We start from the raw sequence: 9,830 nt of genomic DNA, 5'->3' as shown, positions 1-9,830 counted from the left end.
AGGAGTGTGGGGGGGGGGGGGGGCAACCACTGCTGCTACCCTTTGCTAAGCCCCCCAGTGATCACTAAGGCTACATTCTCAGGGGATGAGGTGCTATGGGCAGGGATAAGGCAGGGCAGAGGTGGAAAAGGGTGGCTCTTGGGGGACGTAGTGGATAGCCCCTGTCCCTAGATTCCAGGAACTCCCATGCCGCATTGTGCAATTTCTCTGGTCAGCTATGGCCTGTGGGCTGGAAGTCTAAGACCCCTGCATTATGGTACCTTTTATCAGCCAGGGCACTATAAGATGGCCACAAGAGGGGACAGAATTATGCCTTTAAATTCCCAAGGAACCTTCAGCAATATGAGCAGAAAATCAAGCAAAAATCATATCTCGTTTGTTAAAATGTGCTGCAAGAAGTGGGACTGGAAGATATCTGACTTTATTATAGATGCATTAGTCAGTTTAGGTATGTTTGTCATCCTTATTATAGCAACTTAATTGAGCAATTGAAATACCTGTTAAAGAATCTCCAATGCTGAAAAATTAATATTCATCTAAAATTAATATTCATACAGCTTTAAATTGGCTAAGACCATGTGGTTTATACTTCTACTATATAGCTCTGCCAGATGCCCAGTTTAAAGAGAGCAATATTCTGTAGGTACTAGAAAAGGAGCTAAAACCAGTGTGATGAAACAGCAAATAAAACCAGGGTAGTAGGTTTTTTAAAAAAATGCTTTCCCTAAGGATCTAAACAGAGCACAACAGAAATGATGGCCCCGATCCTTCTCCCATTGAAGTCAATGGCTAAATTCCCAATTGCTTAACCAGTAGGCCAGGTGAAGTGGAAAACCAGAAGTAAAAATGGCAATGAAATAACTCAGAGTAAATGGCCTAAGGTATCATGGAGAACAGTACACTGCTATTATAACTGGGCCAAGAAAACTATGTTTTTAATTCACAAAAACCTTATAATTCAGGTTTGCTAAACCAGAACCAGAGGTGAGTTGGTTCCAGATTCTTTTACATTTTCCCCCCATAACCACCAAAGTTCTCAAGGTGCAATAAAAAAAAATGTGGTTTTGCCCAATCTTTAATTACCATTTTATTCATTTTTTCTATAGCATCCCAGTGACACATAGCTCTTTGCCACAATATTGGAATTCCAGGGGCCAAATTTCTCTCTGATGAAACTACATTAGCATCAGTTGAGTAGCATGACTCTGGTCTGATGTCATTACCCTCATGAGTTTATAGTCTAAGGCCTCAAACCGGAAAGCTGCTCACCATACCTGGCTCTCATGAACATGCAATTGTAGGACTTTAGAGAAATAATTTTCTCTTTGAGTATGTCAGCACATGGACAAGCGAATGATGGGTGGTCTAGGCCATCTGACTCAGGCTCACAGAGCCTGGTCTCCAGGAAAAATTTAGTGTAAACATTGGGGTGCAGGCTAGTACGTAAGGACCTTCCCCCTCAGGATCCCAGAGCTTAGGTTTCAGGCTAAGCCCAAATGTCTACACAGCAATTTTCCAGTTTGGCATCTGAGCTCTACAAGCCCAAATCAGCTGATCTGAGCCAGCCGTGGGCATTTTAATCACTGTGTAAATGTACAAAGAAGTGCCTCAGTTTCCATCTATAAAATGGGGATGATAATTTTGTCTTGTGTATTTAGATTGCACTTTCTTCAGCACAGAGATGATCTCTTAGTAGATGGCTGTGCAATGACTAGCACAATGGGGAATTGATTTCTTATGGAACCCTTAGGAACTACCATAATACAAATACTACATGAGGACTAGGGCTTTCACAGAAGCCTAAGTATACAACTGAAAAAAATCCCACTGAATTTCAATGGGAGTTTGTTTGGAAAATCTCATCCTGTTTCTTCTGTTTCATGTTTCAAGAGCTTAAAGTAATGTGGTCCAGTGTCAATCCACTCTGGTTTCACTAATACTTTCAACATAACATTTTCTCTGTAACACATATGTTCAAGTACTCTTTGCTGAGATTCACACATGCATGGGCTACAACCACTCTCTCCCCCTCTCCACCCTCTTCTCCCCCCCCTTTTTTTTTGTTTCCAGCAAAAACACATCCAGGGAAAAGCTGGAGTTTAGTAAGGAAGTTTGACTCTAGTCTGGAAGAGAAGCCCATTTGGTATTCAGAGTGGTTTCCTATGTTCACGCATGTAAGTTTTATGCAATTAGCTGCATGAGCAATATGCTTTCGAGGCTTGCACTCTGGTAAAACAAAGCAGACTTTATATTCGACTATATCAGGAGTTTTGTAAACTTGTTTTTAAACTAAAAATGAAAAAAGTCTATACATTTATTTAACAATAGAGAATTCAATGAATATAACCAGAAAACCCTGCACTGAATCTCAGTTGGGATGTTTCACCAAAAGAGCCCAGAGCTCCAGAATAAAATAACTCAATGCTGAATCCCACCACAGTCTTTTGTTAGGAAGAAGGGACAGAAATGAAAAAAAGAGGTGAAGACAGAAAAAGGATGTCAGGGAAATTGCTCCAGCAAAAGAGGGAAGGGGGAAGAAGGGAGAACAGCATTGTGAATGTAACCACTCCAAAAGGAGGGGGGAGCAAGGAGGGGGCTCCAGGCAAGAAAATAGGGAAGGCACAACAGTTCCTTGACCAGATTGGAACTCCCCTTTGGCTCCACATCATATAGATCTCTGCATTTGAAGTAGAACATAAGCTGCAGGGGCCAGAGGTCTTCTGGTTTTGCTTTGCAAAGAGTCATTATCCTGATCTCTCTGGAGAATGGATTTCCATTACCATCTGCCGTGTAGTGGATTTTTACATCTGTCTTCCCTTAAGTGTAGGCAGAATAAAAACTGACCCACGAAAATATAAATGGGGATGGAAGGAAATCATAGAGTTCGAGGCCTTAGGAATCCCAAACTCATTTGAGAATCTTTTCCTGTAAATTTGGAGTCATGTATTTTGAAGGGTGATTGTTCAGAGAGTTAAAGGGAAGCTTGTGCTTTGAGTCAGGGATAGGAGAAATCTTTCAGAATGTGAGTCTGGCACAAAAGCATGGCTTGTACACAATATATATCCTGGACAAAACTCTTCTCAGTGACACCTTTTCATCCCCAGTGACATTAACCAGGATGCCCAGGTGTAAAACAGTAGACTTAGGCCCTCTCTATATTTTCCTTCACCCTAGGAGTGGCTGCAGAAGACAGCATGCCTCAGAAACACTCCTCTAAGACACAGTTCCCTCCCTGCTTCCCCTTTGTTCTGGGAGGCTAGAGGAAATAATTGTTTTGAGGCTGTCCTCACAGCATCCCCAGTAATGGCTTAGCTCTGGTCCACACTACAGAGATAGGTTGATCTAAGGCAGTTTGCTCCAACCTCACTCTGTAAGCATCTACACTAAAATGTAGCTCCCACTGATGTAATTTGCCCATTACACTGACTTAACCCTACCTTCGTGAGAGGCATAGCACTTAAACTGATGGGCTACGTCTACACTGGCCCCTTTTCCGGAAGGGGCATGTTAATTTCAGAAGCCGTAATAGGGAAATCCGCGGGGGATTTAAATATCCCCCGCGGCATTTAAATAAAAATGTCCACCGCTTTTTTCCGGCTTTTAGAAAAGCCGGAAAAGAGCGTCTACACTGGCCCCGATCCTCCGGAAAAAAAGCCCTTTTCCGGAGGATCTTATTCCTACTTCAAAATAGGAATAAGATCCTCCAGAAAAGGGCTTTTTTTCCAGAGGATCGGGGCCAGTGTAGACGCTCTTTTCCGGCTTTTCTAAAAGCCGGAAAAAAGCGGCGGACATTTTTATTTAAATGCCGCGGGGGATATTTAAATCCCCGGCGGATTTCCCTATTGCGATAGCTGAAAAGGGGCCAGTGTAGACGTAGCCATGTAGTTAGCTCAATACGGGGTGAGTATAGACACTGCATTGTTTGGAACAATTGTTGCTGCCTTTCAAAAGCCTTTCATTCCATAATGCCACACCCTAAGAGTTAAATGGTGCTAGTGGGCCCAGTGAGGATGCACTTCACCAATTCAGGAAGCATAGTACGGACATGCAAAAGCGATTTCATTAAAGCAATGTCTGTATAGGTTGAACCTCTCTAGTCCAGCACTCTCTGATCCAACAGTATCCGTGATGTGGCATGATTTTAGTTAGCCAGACGTCTACTTATCCTGGGTGAGGCCAAGTTTCCCACAGTCTCTTAAAATTTGTTTACGGCTACTAGACCTGGCTCTCAGTGTTCTGTGCTGTTATTTAGCTCTAATTTACCCCAAAATGTCTTCTAAGAACCCAGTAAGCAATGGAAGGGTTGGCAATGCTGTTAGACAATATTGACCTCCCGTGATTCAGCACATTCTCTGGTTTGGCAGCAGTCAGGTCCCGAGGGTGCTGGACTAGAGAAGTTCAGCCTGTGCATTGATGCAACTTAGGTTTACAATTTCATAGTGTAGACTTGCTCTTAGATAAGTTAACTGCATATTGAGAGCTCAGAAGTAAAGCAATGGCTGTGCCCATTTCCAGCCTCTATCTGTGCTGGAGGTGAGTAGAAGAAGTAGGTGGTCAAATACCCCTTGTGCCAGGTCCCATGATATATGTAGTCTGTACAGTGATATATGGGCTAAATAACAGCATTTGGGCTCTACAATTAGTGCATGAAATTCTATGCCCTGTATGATACAGGTTCCTGGAAAACAATCCCTTACTCTCACAGACCTTAGGAGACATGCCAGTCCTTGCCTACAGACAACCTCCACCAACCTGAAGCAAATACTTACCAGCAGCCACAAACCACACCTCAGATACACTCACCTAGGAACCTACCCCTGCAACAAACCCAGTTGTCATCTCTGTCCACACATTTATACTAGCAACACCATCACAGGACCTAACCACATAAGCCACCACATCCAGGGCTCATCCTCCTGCACATCTTCTAATGTGATATATGCCATCCAATGCCAGCAATGCCTTCCTACCATGTACATTGGTCAAACTGGACAGTCTCTGCCCCAAAGGATAAATGGACACAAATCAGACATCAGAAATGGTAACACACATATACCTGTAGGGGAACATTTTAACCTGCTTGGGCACTCAATAATGGATTTTAAAGTAGCCATTCTTCTACAAAGGAATTTTACTAACCAGTTACAGAGAGAAACTGCTGATCTGGAATTCACATACGAATTTGACGCTGTCAACCTGGACTTGAATAAAGGTATTAACGGATTAAGATACCACAAAGGCAATTTCCCCTGCCTTTGACATTCACATTTTCATATCAACAGCTATGAATGGGACACATCCAGCCCACTTAATTAGCTTCATTAACAAGGATCCTACAAATGACAGATAACTGTTTTTGCTGTTATACATGCCTTGAGGAGTCCTGTGGCACCTTATAGACTTAGTCTATAAGGTGCCACAGGTCTCCTCGCCGCTTTTGCAGATTCAGACTAACACAGCTACCCCTCTGATATATGCCTTGGATTCTGTAATTTCCACTTCTACTCATCTAATGACATGTGTTTTACCCACAAAAGCTCACGATCCTATATATTTGTTAGTCTGTAAAATGCCACAGGACTTCCCTTTGTTTTTAAAGTTACAGACTAACTCAGCTACCCTTCTGAGAGGGTATGATATAGGTCAGACTATACTATCTGGCCTTAGAACCTATCATAGACTAGCTCTGTCATATAGAATGGAGTGCAGAATGGTTTGCATTTATTCAAGGCCCAACACCTATAATGTAGACTATAGTCCTTCCACAGCCCTCACCATAACTGGTCTACTGGCAGCTTACTGTGGTTCTTTTCAGTCTCAACAGCATGCAATAAGGCTGTCATGAAGAGCTGATTTAAAAATTCCACTTGCCTCTTCAGATTGAGCTATGCTCTGCCAGTCTTTCAAGCCATTCCTGCTAACCTTTATTGGAACAGTGGGGAGCTCCTTAACTGTCATCTGCCATAGTGGGCAAAGAAGCTTTTTGAGTGTGGCATAGATGTTTGGGCTCAGGCTGCAACCAGAGCTCTGTGACCGTCCCTCCTCACAGGGTCCTACACCCTTGATAAGATTTCTGTTTGCAATCAAACTTGCGCTACCAGAGCCTCTGATCAGATTTCAGTGGAATGTCACTATTTGGCTGGAAGACCATGTGTTTGAGGTTAGTGTAATGGTTTTGTGTGTACTCCTCATGGGTCCACAATCAGACTAAAATGGAACAGGCAGCTAACCTGTCGTCACTCACCTTCTGAGTTCACCTCTTGGCTATCTAATGTGTTCACTCTGTCACGCTGTCTGGAGAGGCCCATGACTGTGAGTGTCTACCCCAGGGCAGACTGTCAAAAACAGGGCAGACACCACAAAATGCTGGTGTCCTCTCTAATTAGATTTCACCAAGTCAGACAAACCTGAACTCCTGGATTACTTTAACAGGCTTTACCATGGAGTCACAGACAGCCCCCTTTAGACTCTCTAGTCTAAGTTGTCACCCAGACAAACTGGGCTTGATAATAAATGGTCACTTGCACCAAAAATCGCACAATATTCAGGTTCCTTCCACTCCCAAGAGACCAGTAACTGCAGATCAATCGGTACCCTGGATCTTGCCGCAAAGCCAACTCTGTAATAAACTGTCTAAAAGGGTTATTAACTAGGAAAAAGAAACAAATTATTTACAAGTTTAAGCAAGCAAACACCCAAATGAGTGAGTATCTAAATCCTAACAGTGACAGAGTTGTCTGATCTGTCCATTCAAGGTGTCAGTCCCAGTGAAACCTCTGGTTTTAGTGTAGAGTTTCTGGCCCTTTCAGAAGTCAAACAGCAGCGAGAGATGGAAAATTTTCCTGTGGCTTTGTTATATTTCCTACCTTCAGTTTCCAAGTCCACAGGACGAGTTTCCTCGCACGTAGCATTTCACAGATGCAATAGTGCCATTAACCAATCCTTTATGTTGGGATACTCCTTGATGGCTCATCTGATTTTGATGGGCTGTGGAGGGAGAAAGAGATTCCTGTGCCTGGTTTCACAAGTTCACAGCAAACATTTTCAAAGTTGTAGAGCAAAACTTATTTTCTTATAGCAAAGAATATGACATTACAACTGAGAACAACACATGCAGCAATTTACAAGCATTTCATGGAGTCTAAACACTACATACATGCCGGCTGCTGGGTCCAAGGCAACCCCCACTCTGCCACAGGCCCCAGCAATGCCCTGCCTCTTCCTGCCCCCACTCTGCTTCTACCCTACTCCCACTTCATCCTTTCCCCCAAGCCCCACACCAGCTCCACCCCTGCCTAAACTCTTCCTGCCCCTGCTCCATTCCTCCCAACCCCTTGCACTCCTTGCTTGAATCCCCCCTCCTCCAAGAGACATGAGCCGAGGGTTTACTGGGGGACATGGCATAGGGTGGCAGCAGTGCTTGGGCCTCCTTGCACTCACCATGGCAGCAGGAACTCCACTGCTATCTTCTAGCCAGGTCACTCTGCTTCACCACAGTGGCGGGAAGTGGAGTGACCCTGCCCCAGCCTGCTACATTCTGCTCCCCGACTAACACCAGACTAATACCTGCTTTGAGCAAAACTAACATAAAGGTGAACTAGTCTTGTCTCCAGCTACAAGTTAGTCATTCTTTATCTCATACTTGCAGCCTGGACAAGAGCTGGCATTTGGCCTGCCAAAATCACAAGTACCACCCTTCTCCTCAGGCCCAGACAGACAAATTGAAACGTTCCGCTTCCTTTTAAAGACTGCTTTAAAACAATCCCCTTCATAATCATCAGCAGTACATTTGTAGAGCCCTAAAAATCCACTGGCATCATTTTTGTGGATACAGATGTGGAGGCAGATACAAAATGTTGCGTCCATGCAGGGCTCTTTACATTTGAGGAATTATGGAGTAACTGTTATGATACTTTAAAATGGGTCTATTTTATACATCATGGCATGATGTTCTCAATTTTCCTCATCTCTTTGTAGAGGGCATTTCATAGTTATGATTTCTATGGATAGGAACACCATGGATTAAACTAATCTTTAACTCTCCATAATGTATTGTTCCCTCATCCCCATACATACCGTCTACTCCTTCTCCTCAACAGACTGCTCCTCATGTTTCCCATGTCCTCATGTTTCCCATAGGTGAACACTGTCCTCTCACCTATAGGTAGTATTCACTGCCCATATCAGCAAGCCCCATAGCCATCTCTGCATTCATTACATTCTTTCCAGACCACAATATCTATAAAAGAGACATCATATTTAAGAATGAACTCGCACAGCAATCCATCCCAGTAACACTATTTCAGTAATTAATGTGTGATGCATGGCATGGGGAGAGAGGGTGGAGAAAAAGAAAACAGAGACTACCACATTTTACAAGGCCTCCTGGAACTGAAGGTTTTGCTGCCCTCATAAGCTATTTCATGCATTTACAGGGCTAACATCTCTAGGGTGAGTTGATGACTCTCATTTTTCTTAATCCAAAGCATTTTCCCCTCTCACAGGTTATTCAATTTAATGTAAGGCTGGCTCTAGCCAAAAACAAACATATCCCACCCCCCTAACTCCCTCCCATAGTTAATAATATTTATTCTACCAAACAAGCTACACTGGCAAAAGTGGATGCCATATATATATACAACCAAAAGTATCAGCTGGTCCAAATTCTGCTATCATTCACACCGGCCACAAGCCCATTAAATCAAGTCTGATGGCATATTTTGGATCACTTTTCTATTTTTTCCCATTATAATTATTCTTTCTTCTCCACATTCTACTGATTTCTTTATTCATAGTTTCCTTTTAGCAAACATGAGCCTACAAGTCTTTAAGAAGCAGATTCTTATTCCATCAGCACATATCCAATGGCTTCAGAGGAGTTACTCTGGGGCTATGTCTACACTACAGAGTTTTTTGGAAAAAACTGCCATTTTTCCAAAAAAGCATCACTTACGTCCACACTGCAATCACACTCTTTTGAAAAAAAATTGAAAGAACAGAGGGGTTTTTCCAACATTGGTAAACCTCTTTCTACGAGGAAGAAGGCTTTTTTCGAAAGAGCTCTTTCAGAAAAAGGCGTGTGTGGTCAGGGAAGAGGAAGTTCTTTTGAAAGAAGAGGAAAGAGGAAAAAGTACAGGTGCCCTGATGGCCACTCCATCCATAGTAATCACAGCTTTAAATGCGAGATAGTGTCCATTCAGGGTGGACGCTATCTTTCAAAAAAGCAGATTGTTTTTTCGATGCACTTTGGCAGTGTGGATGATATCTTTCGGAAGAAGTTTTTTCAAAAGATCTCTTCTGGAAAAGCTTCTTCCGAAAGAAGCCTGCAGTCTAGACGTAGCCTGGGTTAGCACTGGTTTAAATGAGATCAAAATCTAGCCTTGAGCTGGAGCAGATTGAAAATTAGGCAAAATTCATTCACTCCAAACAAGATTATGTTTGGGAAAGTTTTTATAATGTTTTGCTATAAATGGCAATATATTAACATGCCATTCCTTATATATGACAGCAGTAGTCAATGGATAGGTGTGCCTACATTACAAAAACAGAGTAGATACCTACTATGAAGAAGACAAACACCCCTACTGGCACCAGGATGCCTTTAATAAATCAGTCTATGTCTTACTGTTTGGTTCTGGGGGAAGTTTCAGGAAGTCAGTATTTCTTTATAAAGGACATTTCCAAAGGACAAAGAGCAAGTAGATGCCCAATTCCTTTGGAAGTAAATGGGAGTCAGAATCCAACTACCCTTTATGCCTTAGAAAATTTCCCCCTTAAATTACAAGTCAAGCCAAAACCAAATAGCAAATGTACTACAGGACATCCCCCAC

Source organism: Pelodiscus sinensis, chromosome 2 (genome assembly GCF_049634645.1).
Source record: "Pelodiscus sinensis isolate JC-2024 chromosome 2, ASM4963464v1, whole genome shotgun sequence".
NCBI lineage: Eukaryota > Metazoa > Chordata > Testudines > Trionychidae > Pelodiscus > Pelodiscus sinensis.
The sequence above is the reverse complement of the archived record's forward strand: the minus strand, read 5'-3'. Positions refer to the sequence as shown.